Source organism: Spermophilus citellus (assembly GCF_964194105.1).
Source record: "Spermophilus citellus genome assembly, chromosome: 2".
Classification (NCBI taxonomy): Eukaryota; Metazoa; Chordata; class Mammalia; order Rodentia; family Sciuridae; genus Spermophilus; species Spermophilus citellus.
Genome location: NC_138183.1, coordinates 256,734,063 through 256,750,493, shown reverse-complemented (window position 1 = coordinate 256,750,493; position 16,431 = coordinate 256,734,063). Strand labels below are relative to the sequence as shown.

The window sequence follows — 16,431 nt, the reverse complement described above, 5'->3', positions numbered from 1 at the left end:
GGCCACTCCTCAAAGGTGGCATTCCGCTACTGGCATGGTGGGGACTTGCTTTGTGCCGGCCCAGACCCTGGCCACGAGGTGGCGTGGCCTACCCATCCAGTCACCAAGACCGCCACCCCACATGCCAATTCCAGTGACTCTCAGCCCTGTGACAGCCTCTACCCCACATTAGGGCCTGGCTCAGACCTCTGGGGATGTCCCCGCTCTCAGGGGCCTCCCTGGCCCTAAGGCATTCAGCAGCACTGTGCCCCCAGCCCTACAGGCTGCCTCCTGCTGCCTCTGGCAGGGGACATGGTGTGGGGCCCTGTACTCATGGAGCCCAGCCCTGCTCCTGGGGCTGGTGGTAGCTCCTCTCCAGTTACAGGGTTCCACCGGGTCCTTGGCCTGGCCTCCAGAGGTCCACTGGCTGAGGGGGACCTCACCCTGTTCTTTCTCTCCACTGAGGAAAGCAAACCTGCGGTCTGACTCCTTCCTAGTGGGCACCCCCTCCTCCCTCTCCCTCCAGACAGACCTGGGACTCAGGAGGGTGACTGACTTAGCCAGGCAGTGCCGAGACAGTGGGTTTATGCACATCTCCTTAAGAAAAGGGCAGCCTGCCGGGGCTCAGCCGAGGTCTGAGGACCAGGGGCTTCAGGGAGCTGGGAACCACCTGGGCTCCTGCTAGGGTGCAGGTGTGGCCCAGGTGCCTGGGGTAACGGGCTCAGACAGAACATCCAAAGAGCCAGACCATTTTACCAGAGTCCAGATCCTAGGACCGGACAACCCTAGATCCTGGGGCAACCCGATGGGGTACGTGACCACCTTCGGCTTGTCACTGTGCCCTCCAGAGGGGGCAGCCTGAGCCTTGGAAAGTCTCCTAAAAATAAATCCTAGGCTCATGGTTGTAAAGAAAGCCTGATGGGGTTAGGGCCAGCTGCTGTTCCCATCTCGGCCTGTCCTCACCTCCCAGAACATCCCCTGCCTGCTGGCCCCTCGGCCTCTCCCCAACTAAATCCGCCTTGGCCCCTGGGCCAGTACATAACAGGAAAACTATGTGTTCTGGCTGCCTCTGGGGCTTTGGGCGGACGTGCCCACTTGTGCTAGGGTAGAGGGCCGACAGCTGCCCAGGGAGGGTGATGAGGGATACCAGAAAAGCCCTTCATCTGAAAATACCCCGAGGCTCGCCTGGTGCCGGGAAGACCAAGTTCCAGCTCCTCTGCTGAAATAGAAACGGCTCTGGGGACGGGCCACAGTTGCCCACGTCCATCAAGGTGACTCCAGTCAGAAAGGCGGCTTCCAAACTTTCCCAGCCTGGGGCTTTACCAGGGTCCTCTGCTTGGGACCCCCAAACCTCCAGACAAGGGAAACTGCAAGGTGCCCCCAGAAGCCCTTTGAGAACAGGGCCAGGAAGGGCTGCACTAGTCGCTCAGACCATTTGTGCACCCTGACTTCTCAGGTCTAGGCCACCTCCCCAGATACAGGGAGGGCGCAGGAGCCGCTTCTGCGCACCCCCACTGCCTCACAGTTAACCACTTCCTCACGGAGGACCCTCCTCTCCACCCTGGGCCCCCTCGCAGGCAGTATTATGGGAACCTTGGGAACTGGGGGACCAAGGCCTGGGAGGACCCCAGGTACAGAGGGGGTGCAGATTGCAAAAAGCCCCCCTAGAGCTGTGGGAATGAGTTGGAAACACAGGGAGTGCCCACCAAAAGGCCCGGAGCTGAGGGCTGTTGTCCCAAGAGGGGACAAGGGGGACAGGTGGAGGCAAAGGGATGGGAGTAGGCGCCAGCCTGTCGCCTTGGCCTGGCGCACTGGGCCACGTGCTTGTGTATGGAGCTCATGGAACATTCTTGGTAGGGCGGGGGGCAGAGGGCCGGGGCTGGGTGCAAGAGTCGTGAGGGGGTGTCTGACATTTGGCACGAGGCCTCCAGCGCACTTAGTCACCTCTGAGGTATGACTCCCCCCCCCCCGCCCCACCCTGGTGTCATCGTCATGGCAACGCTGGGAGGGGCAGGCAAACAGAAGACAACAGAGGTCTCCTGCCTCCTGACTGTCCCCTGGAGGGCATAGGACAGTGAGGAGACACCACCAAGTTTGGGAGAAGCTCTCTCTGGCCTTTAGCCAGCCCTGACTGGCTATGTGCGCCCCTCTCCTGCCCCTCTCGCCTGAGCCGGGACATTGTAAGGGGCTCAGGGGGGCGGGGGGAGGGTATGGGGAGCTGCAGGGGCCCTGGATGAATGGGGTCAGGTGCCAGGGCTGGGGTGACAGTCCCTAGATCTTGGGGTCTGTGGAGATAGTGGTGCAGGCCCCTCCCACTCCCAGGTTCTGGGGCTCTGGGACCTTCTGTGCACAGGACAAGCAGCCCCAACCCTTAAGAGGGCTTCTGTGGTACTCCATTAAGCAGGGACCCCACCTCTTAGGACACCGGGGTCTCCCATGTTCAGGGGAATCCTGGGCTGGGCCACCAGTGAGTCCCCAGGGGAGCAGCCCCAGGCCTCAGGTTGCCTGGTGGGGGCAGTAGAGGAACATGGTCCTGTGTGTGCTGCACCTTGGGGCCTCCTGCCCCCAAGCCAGGCCAGCTGACTCCACAGGGCGCCTTCCTACCACCCCCACCCCCGGAATGCTGCTGCAGAACAGAATGTGGGTCTGGCTCACACACCCGGACCACCACCCCTTCGGGGCAGGGAGATCCTAGGCCCAGGACATCCTGATATTTGAAATAGAAGCACTGTCCCTGTGGGGACTGCTGGGGACAACCTAGAGAGATTTCCTGTGCTTCACCAGGGAAACCAAGGCAAGAACTGATGTTGAGGTTCTTTGTTCCCATTTCCCAGAGGCCTGTACCTGGGCAGGAGAGTTCATGAGCCCCCCCCCCCCCCCCACACACACACACACGCCTCAGAGAGCGCCAGGGCTGCCTGGAGGCAGGGGCAGCTTGTGTAGGGAGTCCCCAGGCCCGGACCAGGGGTGGCGCTGCTGCCCAGGAGGCAGCCGGACACTGGACAGAAAGGTCGTGCATGGAGATGGCCAAGCAGTCCTTCCCGGCTTAGCTGTTCGAAACCTGAGACAGCCGCAGCCTAAATTAGGGTCTGAGGGAGCAGGTCAGGAGGCCACGGCGCCACCAGGAAACCTGAGCCTCACGGCAGAGATGACCTGCCCAAAGAAGGAAAGCCCAGCGCACAGGCAGGGCCGCCAGCCCCTCCAGGAAGCTCCAGTGTCCCCCAGGGCGGACGTCTCTCCAGGACCGCCCTCCTGCTGGGCCCCCAGCCCTGCCTGCCCGCCCGCGTCTGCTTTCTGTGTTAGAGGGATCGGGTTCACCCCTCCTCCAGGGGCTGTGTCTTATCTCTGGGAAAGAGATTACTGACTCTCTGACATTCAATTTTCATGCTCAAGTTTTCAGCATGGAGTTTGAAAAGTGTGTGTGTGTTTTCCCAAATCACACCTGGAGAGGAGACAGACAGAGGAGGGCTGTTCCCACAAAACCCTGAGCTGGGGGTCACCACGTCCCATACCCCTGCCCCACACTAGGGGCCACAGGGACTCCCACCCTCCCCCAGCGGGAGGCAGATTGATTTTGGCCATGTGGGCCTCTTCCAGCACCCTGTGCCCTGCCCTGTCCTGGTTCCTGCCCAGTCCTGTCCGCCAGCCCACCTGCACCCTGAGCTGGCTCAGCTGGTGGGTGCCAGGGTGCAGCACCCTCAGGTACTGCTGCCCTCCACACTCCCTTTCACATATCCCTCTTCCGGGCCTTGGTTTCCTGTGTGCAGCTCTGGGCAGCCCTTAGAGCCCCCCCACACACACCCGAGAGGGGAGCCGCCCGGTCTGGGGGTCCCCTCTGAGCCCGGGGTGGTCCTGCGACCTGGCCCCTGAGTTCCTGTCCCCAGGCAGCGGTAATGGAGGAAGCCTGTCTTCTGGGTCTGGGTAACTGGAGGGGCCCGCTCGGAAAATCTAGTCTCAGGCTCGTCTGTGGGTCATTTTGATTTGGGGATTTCCAAACATTGGGGCCACGAGAGGTCACCCCGCCGACCCCAGCCTGCCTCATTATGTCACAGCCAGATTGCTGTGGCACCTGATGGGATCCAGAAGGCCCAAGCCAGCAGGAGGGGGAGGCAGGGGCTGGGGGCGGGGCGGGGCGGGGAAGGGGCTCAGGGCCTTCCTGGCGGAGCTCAGCGGCCGCCTGCCTGTCTGCCATTCTGCTGCCTCCAGGAGGGCGCCCTTGAGCACGCAGCCTCGCCCCAGAGCCCAAGGTCCAGCCCACACGAGTCCTGCCAACTTGACTCCTTGATACCCTCAGATGGCCACTGGTCCTGGCCCTCCCTGGCCCTTGTCTGGGCCTCCTCTCCTCCCAGAGGTCCCTGCCCGTCCCCTGCTCCCACTGCCGTTGGGCCAGGCTAAGCTTGAGTTGCACCAGCTCAGCCCGGCCTCCAAGCCCTGTCCTCTCACCCAGAACCTCCACACCTTCCAGCCTCTGGAGCTCTCCCCTGGTCCTTCTCTGTGGCCCCACCCGGCCCTGCCAGGCCCTCCTGTGGCCCAAGGGAGGGTCACTTCAGCCACCCATCCCCTGTCTGCTCCCAGCATCCTGATCCTGGGTCCCTCTCTTGGGCTCCCTGTCACACTGTCTTGGGGGGCTGTGTCTCAGATCCAAGCCTCCCAGTGCACGGCCTCCCTGCTCCCACATGACGTGGCACACAGCCCTGGGGGCTGCACGGAGACTCCCAGAAGGGAAAGCTCCTGGGCCCAGCTCTCTGTCCTGCCCTCAACTGTGGCCCGGCCTGCCTCTGGCCTCACTTCCCCCCCAGGGCCTCCCTTTCTCTCTGGGGACCCTCAACAGATCTCCATGCCCAGTCTGGCCTTCCTTCCACGTGCAGGGCCCATCATCGACTAGTCACACTTACGTCTGTGACCCCAGGGGGTGACAGCAGGGCCAAGAGGCCAGACAAAGGCACAAGCCTGGTTCTCCCCACTACCCACGACCCCTGGAGCTCCAGGCCGTTCTCCCACCCCCCAGAGACCCCTCCCCAGCCAGGGCGAGTGGGCAGGTGGGAGGGGAGAGGCCGGTTGGAGCTGGTTGCCCTCCAAAGCCAGGCTTCTTCTTCCAGGAGGGGTGGGCAAGCCCAGGGAGGAGGGCACCCCAGACCCGCTGGAGTCCTGCCAGAGAAGGGCACTCTGGGGCTAGGCAGAGGCCAGGCCAGGCCAGCAGCTCTCCACCTTCCTTCCTCTTCCCTCGGAGGCACAGATGCTCAGCACTCTGGGGGCTCTTGTGGGGAGGTACCCAAGCCACCAGGCAGAGTTGTCCAAGGAGTGTGGGTGTTAACCTCCTCCCCGGGTGAGGGCCCGTGGCCCGGCCGAGCACCACGCCTTGCCCGTCCCCGGGTGCCCTGGAAATGGGAGATGGGTCAGCAGTGCCCGAGGCTGGGCAGTATTTGGGGGCACCATGTTCCTTCCTGTACTTCCGAGCCCAGCTTGGCCCATGGGGCTTAGCGGATCAGCACTTTCTGCAAACCCCACACGCCGTAGGCAGAGCCAGGCCAGCAGGGCATCATATGCCTCCGGAGGGGGACTTGGCCCAGGCCCCAGGGCTGCTGGGCCACCTTGTTTCCCCCTTGCCTCTCCTCACCATGCTGCCCACGTTCCACCCCCTCCCCTTGACGCTCCTCTGCCTTCTCTCCAGCCTCCTGCCTCTCCCGGTCGGCCCTACACACAGCCCTCCTGAAGGTTCAGAGAGGCACAAAATGGCCGCACCACCACCCACTCTCGGAACGGCTGGCTCAGCTTCCTCTTCCAGTAGGGGTGGGCAAACCCAGGGAGGAGGGCACCCCAGACCCGCTGGAGCCCTGTGGGTGGCCCCGGAGGGCAGGGTTCCAGAGGATGGCCAGCAGGACCTCTCCGGATGGGAGTCTCCTGTTCAAGTAAGACCTTGGTAGTTTGGCGTGGTCCTCGGGTTGGCTTTGGATCCCCATTCTCTACCCTACTGTGACCAAAGAGTTCCCCAAGTCCAGTGCCACCGGGAGCCCATGGGACTCAGTGAGCAGGCTGCACCAACCTTCAGGAGAGTGGAGGTTCTGTGTGCCAGCGCTAGACATGGAGGACTCCACACAGGACACACAGGCACCAAGGGAAGCCTCTTGTCCCAGCCATGGGCTCCAAAGACAGACCTCTTGGGGATCTGGCCACCCCTGGGTACGGCTCCCCTGTTCCCCGCGTCCATCCCCTTGGGGAAGTCCCCGGAGCCTGGTCTCCCCTTCTGATGCCTTGCCATTGTGTGAGGAGGATCAGAAACAGAATTTCTGGAGAGGAGACTGCCAGGTGGACAGGACCAGGGCTGGCCCAACAGATGAGTGTCTTCAGAGGATGGAGGGACTCCAAGGGGACAAAGTGGACATTTAGAGAAGGAGAAGAGCTTCAGGGGCAGCAAATCCAGGGGCCAGATGGAGACAAAGTGGGATGCCCGGGGCATGGAGTGCCCTGCTTGAGGTGGCTGCAGGCCTGGAGCAGCCGGACCCAGAAAGGGTGTCTAGCTGGGGCCAGGGGCAGCTTTTGATGGGAGAGATGTCCTGGGAGAAGCATGGACAGGAAGCAGATTAGCAGGTTGGAGAGAGGAGAGTCCTGGAGCTGAGAGGAGGTGGAGGAGACCTGGCCACCATACTGTCAGACGTAGGTCCTGCTCCAGCCAGAAGCCAGCTAGGTGGGTGCCATTTCATAAGGCTGTGCGTTTCCAAGGGCTGGGGCAGTAGAGGACCTTCAGCCACCCCATGGCTGGGGTGCTGACCAACAAGCAGACACAAAACAAGCAGATCTGGGGAGGAAGACCCAGCTCTGTGTCTTGGGGTGAGGAGTGGCAGGCCAGTGCGGTGGGAGTGTGGGACAGGTGCTCCTGGGACAGAGGGTCTGAGAGCCACTCACCCCTCTTGGCAGTCCCACCCAAGAGACTGAGTGACCTGAGAGCCGGGAGGGAGAAAGGGTCCTGAAGTCGTAGACACAGGATGGTAGTCCCCTGAACCAGCTGAGTGGCCCCTCCCAAGCCATGACAGAGTTCTGGGGACTGGCGCCTAGGACTGGGAGGTGGAAGTCTAGTTCTCACCCTGGTCCGGTGAAGGGGTCTCAGCCCATGGGGCCCAGGCCAAGAGGAGACATGGAGAAGTTCCTGGAACCCAGGTGGGTCCCTGATTACTGCCGTGTTCCTGGACACCCCACCACAATGGGGTGTGTTCCCACACGCCCCTCTTGGTGAGGAGGCCAGGCCCACCAGATCCATGGACAGGGTCCATGGCTGGCTGGGCCCGCAGCGCCCCTCTGCCCTCTGGGCGCCTCTCCTCCTGCTCCATCGCCAGCTCCATCACCCGTCTCCACTGGGTTGGGCTGCAGGGCATCTGGAAAAGCTCTAGAGAAATGCAAAGCCATGTTGTGGATCTCAAGACCAAGGGGTCAGGCAGGAGGGGTGGGGGGAGCGAAGCTCAGATCCCTGGCCACAAGGCCTTGAGTCTTGACTCCCTGAAGCAATTATTTGCTTAGGTCACAGCTCCCAGCCCGCTGTGAGGGGCTCAGGCCTCTTTCCTGATGAGGTCGGCTTATCCCCAAGACCAATTAGACTTCGGAGCAGAGGTGCAGTGCTGGCACCTTTGTTCCGGAGCCTGGGAGCTTATCTGCTCAGAGGGGCACCCTTCTGAGATGGGGCAGGGAGGGGCCGCTTGCTCTCCACCTCAGGGGAAGCCAGGAAGGGAGGAAGCCGGCTGGAGTCAGACAGGATCAGGGACATTTCCTGATGTGGGAGGGTGGCCTCTTCCCTGGGCTGCGGTGGCCCTTCCAGGGCCCATCTAGCTGAGAGCTGCTGGGGAGGGGAGCCGTTTCCAGTTGGGGCCGTGGGTACCTGGGCCCACAGAGGTGGACGCTGGGAACCACCTCCCGGGTGATCTTCTTGAGGGACGCAGTATCCCACCGGGTGCCCGGCCATGTTGGCCCTCCTGAAGTTCTCCGTGGTCCTGGTGGGCCCTCACTTGGTCCTCCAGGGCCAAGGCTAGACCTGGAGGCTCTTCAAGGGCCCACTGTCTTGGACCCCCAGAAGTCCAGTCTGGACATCTTGGAACGAGATGTATTGATGGCCATGCTGGGCTCCAGCCCATGGTGGTCTCAGGGTTGGTGCTGGGTGGGTCAGGAAAGCGGGCTGTTTTCCGAAGGTGTCCTCTCTCCCGGCCTACGCACTCCTTCAGACATGGACAGAGCTGTGTGCTGGTCTCCATCACGGGCCCATCCTTGACTGTCTCACCAAGACCCAGGGACCCACAGTGGCTGCTCCCCTACCGGCCGGCTGAGAAAAGGACCTCGGTGCAGGGCACACGGCAGGGCGGCCAGGGATTGGTCGCTGCCCGAATGTCCCCGGACGGATGCCCGTGTGCCCTTGGGCAGCGTTCCCCTCGGACACAGTGTCCAGGCGGGGGAAGCCCTAAGCCAAAGGGATTAAGAAGAAAGGACAATTGATGGCTCCCTTGGCGGTGCTGATTGTGCTTCACTTAGTGCAGATTCACCCAGTGGGTCTGAACACAGAGGGATGACGCCTTTGCCCAGGTCAGCCTCCCACAGAGGCCTAGCCCCGCCCGGCCCCGCCCGCGGCACCCCTGCCTGCTTCTCCCCCAGTGGCCATCTTGCACATTCCTGTGGCTCTGCAGGAGGGGTCAGGAGCCTCCTCGGGGCTCTTGGGCACCCCCAGGGGTGCTGGGACCCTCTGCGTGGGCATCGGAGCTGGGGGTATAGGGAACAGCAGACCTGGGTCAGGATCCCAGGGTTCTCTATGGCCATCTGCTCTGATCCCCAAGCCTTGAAAGACTCCCAGCCAGCCTCTGCACTTTTACTGAGGCTGGCTTTGAACTCCCCATCCTCCTGCCTCAGCCTCCTGGTATACTGGGATTACAGGCGTGCGCCATTGTGCCAGGCTTGGCTGTCAACTTCTTGAAGGACAGAGGACCACAGGTGACAGGAAAGGACTGGGGAGGGTCTGGCCTCTTTTATCTCCTGAGTTCCAAACTCCCTTTGGCTTGCCCAGCCCCCCATCCCCAATCTTTCCCGCCTGTTCTGCTGGGACTGAGCCGGCCACAGGACGCCCTCTGGGTTCAGTTGTCCCTGGTGGCCAGAGCCCCCAAGTGCCAGCCTGGAGAGGGGGGTGGGAGGGTGGGGGTGGGGCTCCCCAGACCTGGGGGTGGCAGTTCTTTTTCCTCTCTCCCCAAACCCTCAGACCAGACCACTTAAGAATAATGAGGTCCAGGTGGCCCCGTGTGAGCTCGATCCTCTCTGGCTGCGGGGCCCAGCCTCCCACCCGCCCCTCCTCCTGCTGGGAGCAGCTAATGACAACCAGAGTCTGGAAGGTGCGATGCCCTTCTGCTGTCAGGACTGTGTGGGACCCTCACCAGCAGGTGGGCCACATGGCAGGGGTCTGGTCAGGCCAAAGGGGCCACTCTCCTGACCTGCCCCAGGGCACAGCCCTGGGCACCTTCCACTTCTATTAAACTTGGGCCTCTACCCTGTCGCTTGTGGCCCTTGTGGTCCCGCCATGGTCCCTGCTGCCAGGGGCTTTTTGAGGGACATCAGACGACATTTCTCCTCCTCTGTGGCCCCTTGTTCTCACGAGGTGTGGCCTCTGCTTTCCATCTGCCCAAGGAGAAGAGAGCCGGAAGCCACGGCAGAGCCAAGGAGCCTCCACCAGGAGAGGAGGTGAACGGAGCCCGTGTGAGGACGCCGAGCGGCCATCTGTATTTTACTACAATAAAGTGGAAAGGCCTGTGAGGCCGCGACAGGCACGGGCGGCGGGAGCTTCTGTAGTCACAAGGGACCAGTGGGTCCTGTTTGCCGTCCCTGGCACACAGAGCGCGGACCCTGCTGCCAGCTCTGGCGGAAGTCAGGACCTCCAGACATCCCTGTGGCCCTCACCTCCTGTGAGACCTTTCCCTGTCCTCTCGCTTCCGGCCCCTCACTGTCCTGGCCCCCAGCTTTCCTGTGCTCAGCCTCTCAGCCTCAGCCCAGGCCAGCTCTGGCCATCTGTGATAAATGTGGGGATGCAACGTGCAAAAGCCACATGCCCCTGGAGCACATGGGCCCCAACCCCTTTGAGGGACATAGTGGCTTTATCGGAGACGCCCCTTGGGGAGAGACCAGCTCCTCCAGAACGCCCCGCAGGCCGCGGGGCCTGGGAAGGGCAGTGGACTGTGGAAGGAAGCAGGGTCTCAGTCAGAGATGACAAGTTTGAAAAGGCAGGGTGAGAGTGTCCACGCAGAGAGGGCGGGACTGATAATGCCGTTCCCAGCCCGGCGGCCAGGGCCAGCTCAACCCTGCAGCCCACTGCTCTGGCCCATTCCCACAGGAAAGGGAGAGAATTCTGATTTTTATTATGAGAAAGAGATAAGAAATACCAAAGTAGAAATGGATGCTGAGCAGGCACTTCAGGGCTCAGGGAGGGAGGGCCAGGGTGGGGCTGAGCCGGCCACAGGGGAGCTGGCCCTGGCCGTGAAGGGGGCTGGCGGGCAGAGGCCAGGGATCAAGGCCAGCAGGCGGTGGGTGGCGGGAAGAACAAAGGCCCAGCCGGCCGGAGGACCTGCCGATGATCACACGGCCGCACAGAAGGGCGCCCTGGCCCCACAGCCCACCCTGCACAGCATGTCCACAGGCATCGATAAGTTGCTGGTTACACAATCACAGGCTGATGGTGACCAGAGCGGCTGACAGACGCCAGCTGGCCCTGGAGAGTTCGAGGGGAGGCTGGGGTCCAGGGTCTGGTCTTGCCTCTGCCCTCCCCCAACTGTTATCATCAGTAAACCTGCCCTGTCGGCAGGGTCGGTCACCACGTGGCCCAGTGGCCACCGTTATTGTCTTCTCACTAAGCCTAGAGCTTATCTCCCAGCCATCCTGGACACAGGGATGGGTGTGGGGTAGAAATCCCACAGCCCACAGAACCTCCCTCTGCCCAGCTGGCTGGGGTTGACCTCTGGCTCTGCCCACCACCCTCTCCTGCCTCAGAGCCAAGGCCTGATAGCCTTCTGGGCTGGGGGTCTAACCTGTGTGGAGCCCCTCCCGCAGAGTGGACTGCTCTGTGGGACCTGTGAGGTGGTCTGAGCTGCCTGCAGGCTCCCTGGGCTTGGCCTGGTCCTGCCCTGGTGACCTAACGGTCAGGAGCTCAGGCTGGGTGAGCTGGTACCCACGCTGGGAGCCAGGTAACACAGGCAGATGGACATTCTTGGCAGAGCCTGGAGCCACAGAACCCCAGTTTCCCCAGCTGGGACTCCCACCTGCTTCTCCCTAGGGCCCCTTGAAGGCCAGAAATCGAGGCAGAGGGTGGGATGGGGAGTGCAGGAGGGGCCTCTGGGTAGCCTTCTCGGCGGCTTTCCCACGACACCCCCGTCACGGGCTCTTCTCCCTGGCACCCCCACACCTCCACCACCAGCTGCTGCTTCACCCCCTGCGCTGGGTGCAGCCTGGCCAAGAGGGGCCTGTGTCCCGTGGGCAGCAGACTTTTCCCAGGGCTGGGATGGGGCCGGCTGGTGTGGGGGGCGGGCGAGGAATTTGAGGAGGAAACAGCAGTGGCCTGAGAATTTGGAAAATGTGTCCAACTGCCTGGACTCTTGGGAAGACGCCGGCAGGAGGATTAGGAGAAGTGGAGGGTGATAGCCTGGACCGGGTGGGCGTGACTGATGCGGCAGCCTGGCTCCCCAGCACGAGAGGGAAGCCCCCGTGGGGGCGAGCAGCTGTCTCCATCAGTCAGGGCACCTCCCCTCCTCCCAGCCTCTAATCAAAGACCTTCGACCCAGGTGGGGTGGGAGCAAGATTCCTGGCCACACCTTGCAGGTGGCTGAGCCCAGGCCCTTCCAGGCCTCTCCTCCCTATCTGCAGAGCAGGGCTTGAGACTTGAGGGTGGGGTCCTGGGGGGGGGGCAGGCTGCTCAGGAGCCCCCTTCTCTCCTGGAGCTCCATTTTCTCTCCCCAAGAGAAGGAGGGGTGGGTGGTAGTGGGGGCTTCCCACTGGGGAGGGGCAGAGAGGATGCTTCCGGACAGGCTGGTCCCTGGGAACCCTCTGGAACAGCAGCTGTCCCTGCCTTGGAGGCTGTTGACAGGTTGGCTGCAGCTCCCTGGGTGAGTGCGACATGGTCGGTCACAGTGGATACTCATACCAAAGGGAACGGGCCTGGAAGCCCAGCAGCTGCTGAGGCCCGAGGTGGGCTGCCTCTCCCTCCCCCACTGGCCCCTGGGCCTCAGTACTCCCTCTCATGGCTACCTCCACAAGGACCAGGAAGGACCCCAGGCCCACTGACACAAGTTGGGTCAATAGAGACATCTTGCAGCTGGGTCTCCTCACCTCACACACTGATGGGGCCCTAAGGGGGCAGTGCCATCACAGTCACCCGACCCTGTGGCCCCGGCCAGCTCCAAGCCAAGTCCAGGCCATGAGCTGGGCACGTTCCACTCCAGAGGAGACAGGATGGTTCACAGACCCCGTGTGCCCCAGACATTGTATGTGTGTGTCCTGGGAACAGGGGCTGAGCCTGTGGGCGATGCTGAGCTGGCTCTGGGCCTGAGCTGGCTTGGGCAGCAGGTGAAGGGGCCGCGGGGTCCTGAGCCTCAGCCCCACGTTTGTTCAGCTTGCTTTGCAGAGGGGACAGTATATGCTGAGAGAGGCCCAAAGGATAAGAATCCCTGGATCATTGACTCCTCCAGCTTTCACTGGTCTTAGCTCCCTGCCCACTCCACCGGCAGCCCCTTCAGGCCATTGTCTCCCTCTCTTCTGGAACTTTCTGGGGAGCCTGGGAAATATTTTCCCACCCAGTGAGAGCTCCAGGCATCTGCCATGGTGGGGAGCAAAGCAGGCACTGCTGTGGGTCTCTCTAGTGTTGTTCCTGGGCTCCCACGTGGCCCCGTGGGCCTGGCCTGGAAGCCCCCTGGCCCCCTACCCCCATGGGACTCGACAGAGGCCTATATCTACCTGCCTATGTGCCCACAGGCTGCTGTGTCCAGATAGGGTGAGGACCCTCACATGTGGGTGAAGACCCCAAGAACCCTGGTCTGGCGAGCGTGCCTGTGGGCTGCTCTGGCTGGGGACCGCAGCGGGGCAGCACACATGCTGAAAGATGGCCATATACCTGGGAGGCCCCAGTGCAAATCCGCTCTTTGTGGGGCACCAGGGGTATCCTCAGAGGCTTCTTCGCCCCGGCCTGGCCTTTCTCAGCTCCCCTCCCAGCCCAGCCCGCAGCCGAGCAGGCATAATTGTGGGAAATGCAATCCACATGCCCCGGGCCCATTTGCACTTAATTCAGTGCAAGGGGCTTCCTGGGCCTTTGATGTCCGGGACCTTTAGTGCTTTGTGGGCTGCAAGACAGGAAGCTGGGAGTTTGGGGGCAGAGAGGCAGCCCCTCCACCCCTCTGCCCCTCTGCAGCCTGTCCAGGGCCCTAGGGCCCTGGGCCAGGACCACCAGGGAAAGGGAAGGACCCACTGTTTCCCGAACCTGCTAAGAGGGGAGCTGCCTGTGAGACCCTCAGGAGAGAAGCTGTGGGACCGCCCTGTTCCACACACCACCCGAAGAGTGGGCAAACAAAGGCCTTTTCCAGGAAGCTCCAGGGACACCCTGGGGCGGGGGGCAGGGGGGGCAGGGGGTCTGGTGAAACTCTGAAGCAAGATTTGGAAACCAGGCTGCAGGCCTAGGTCAGGGCCAGGTCGGGTGCAGAGCCAGGGTGCAGGTCCACCCAATCACCCTTCCCTCCAGCCTCAGGCTGGGGGTGGGGGTCAGGCTACAGACTCCTCGAGTCAGTGGGGAATGGCCGCCGGGGAATCCCAGAGGCAGGGGCCATCCCCCACATCCAGCCTTTGCCTTCAGAGCCCGACGGTGTCCCAGATGGGCTGAGACTGGGTGACCTGAGGGCCACAGTGGGTTTACTGGAGGTGAGGGCTCAGAGGAGGGCTGGGGCAGGCCAGGGTGTCTGGGAGGCCAAGGCGCGCAGGCGGCCCGCAGAGGCGGAGGTGCTAAGGCAGCCCACAGCGCTGCGTGTGTGCACAGGGGCAAGGGTCCCAGGACCCCACACTAGAGGTGCTGGGCGCAGCCAGCCAAGACAAGCTGTCTCTGCATGTGTGTGAGCCCTGGGCCATGGGGCTGGGGACACCCCGCTGGGACTCAGCAAGTCTGGGAACACAGCCCAGAGCAGGGTTGCCGGTCTGACTGTGGCTGACTGGTGTGTCCCTAGGATGGACCTCAGCTCCTGCCCCGACCAGAGGCTGTGCTGGGTCTGGTGGGGAGATCTCTGCTGGCTCCCCGCGTTCCAGCCAGAGGGTCGGGCGTTTGAGGAAGGCCGCTCTTCTCAAAAATGTCATCTGAAAATAAACACTGTTGCTGGAACTGCTCTGATTGCCCGGCTCCCAGGAGAGGGACAGGCAGAGACCAGGGCCTGGCTGCAATCATCTAGGTGTCTGGGGGCTCTTCCGGGCCAGAGTGGCCTCTGACCTTCCTGAGCTGGCCATACCACACCCTGAACAGATGGCCCTCGTGGCTGGGCGTCCCCCACCCCTGCCCCTTTGTTCCCATCCTGGCCTGGCCAGGGCTTCAGGAGGCAGGCTTCCTTCCTCAGGCCATGGGTGGGCCATGGGTGGAAGGGTCCTAGACCCAGGGCAGGGTCAGCCTCACCTGCACACCTGAGGCTCTGGGTTCCCTGAGGTGGTAGGGCCGTGGCTGTGGACCCCCAGCCTCCAAAGCCCTCTGCAAATGCACCAAGGCACAGTCCCCTCCTGGAACAAAGCCAGCCCCTGTCCTTCCCACCATCTGGGTCCAGCCCCATGGCACCTTCTGGGGCTGGGGCCACCTTGTAGCCAAGTCTCTTTTGCCTCCCACACTGTGTCTAGTCCCCAGGTGCTCCAGTGGGCAGCTCAGGGACTAGGGGTTCTGACGATGGCCCTCAGAGGTATCCAGAGCAGGGGTCCGATGTCTGCCGGCCTCCTTCTCATGTCTTAGCCTTGCAGTACCTCGTGGGGAGAGAGGCTGCCCTGTGAACCTCCATCTGGGCCGGGGCCCCTGCGCCTGCCTGGGGTCCATACTTGGTGGGACACCCCTCTCTGGAGCTTCCTTGGCTCCCAGCACTGCATGGAGCTGTGGGGAACATGAGCTGTCATCTTGCTGCCGCCTGCCCCCACCCAAGCTCAGCTGGACTCTGCTGTCCCTGGATTCCCACAGAAGAGAGCAGTACCCTATTTCTGCTGTGCAGGGCATCTGGGCTTGAGTTCCTCTGTCTCCAGGGAGAGCCTCTGCGTGACAGAGTGCAGGTCCCCTTGGTCCCTAGGCTTCCTGAGATACTCTATTTCTCGAGACCTGTGGGGGCTGGTCTGGAATTGGGCCCGTGCCCTGGGCTAGGACGTGAGTGGGACCTAGTGTGGGGATGGAGGGCGGAAGGTGGCAGAGAGGAGCACCTCACAGTAGGCAGGGCACAAGAACCTGGTGGAGCCATGTGTGGAGGAAAGCAGGAGCCCTGTGTGCACAAAGCTGGATGCAAGGCCCTACTTGCCAGGAAGGGACCCAGAGACACTCAGTGTGCTTGTGAGTGAGGGTGACCTGGCAGGTGTGCGAGCAGGGCTGGGGCTCAGGATCCCCATCCGGGCCAGGCATGGGGAGTCTCCTCCTCAGAGGCTGCCTCTCAGGGTGACGGTGAGCAGTGTGAGGTGACCCTCAGGATGGCTGAGGGGCTCCCCTGTGCAGCCCAGACAGTGCCCTCTCCCCCACTTAGCACGTCCCCACCCTGCCGCCCGCTGCAGGGGGCCCAGCCTCTCTTCTTGTTTGAGCTCTGCGGTCAGTGTCCTGGGACTTTGCACCTGTCTGTCCTGCCCACTCTGCCTGTGCTGGGGAGGGGGCTGTGAGGGCTCAACAGAGATCTGCTCTCCTCTACCCGCCCCAGCAGTGGAGCCCTTTCACCTTCTAGAAAGTTCTCCATTTCTGTGTCTGCTCATATCCGGTCCCTTGAACTCTAGGACTGATTTCTGGCCAGGGACCATGCCCCATGAAGGGTAGGGATCTCTGGCCTCCTAGGCCCAACCCAAGCCCAGGGGTAGTGTCAGGGGGTGTTTGGAACCATGGCCCTGAGCTGGTAGCCTGGGGTGGAGTCCTGACTTATCTTCTAACTGGCTACAGGAGCTCAGGGTTGTGCCATTTCCTTGTCTGTAGAATGGGGTTTTCATGAGAAGAAGAGGCCAGTTAGGCTCCCAGACAGGCCTGGCAAGTGGCCCTCATTCCCCAATGGCCGCCTCATTAGAGTCCTGTCCACCTGCCCCAACAGCGTGCTCTTCTGGCCTTACTCTCAGGGTTCTGGTGGTGGGAACGCAGAGTCAGACTTCAACCCTGCCTGGCAGCTGGACCCCATGGCACCCCAAGCTTGGGACCTGTTCCCTGATTGCCCATGCAACTTCCCTAGGGCCCCAGGGCCAGCACTTCCTACCCTGGCACCA

At 62.5% G+C, this 16,431-nt stretch overlaps 2 long non-coding RNA genes across 2 annotated transcripts; one reads left to right on the top strand and one right to left on the bottom strand.

The window, feature by feature from the left end:
- Positions 1–1,815: 1,815 nt before the first annotated feature.
- Positions 1,816–7,987, bottom strand: LOC308658580. The gene is made up of 2 exons (XR_014024203.1): positions 7,847–7,987; positions 1,816–7,360 (listed from the first exon to the last, which is right to left on the bottom strand). It is a non-coding gene; the product is annotated as an uncharacterized lncRNA (long non-coding RNA).
- Positions 7,988–8,806: 819 nt separating this feature from the next.
- Positions 8,807–14,339, top strand: LOC308658584. Its single transcript, XR_014024204.1, has 3 exons — positions 8,807–8,943; positions 9,628–9,811; positions 9,854–14,339. It is a non-coding gene; the product is annotated as an uncharacterized lncRNA (long non-coding RNA).
- Positions 14,340–16,431: the final 2,092 nt, after the last annotated feature.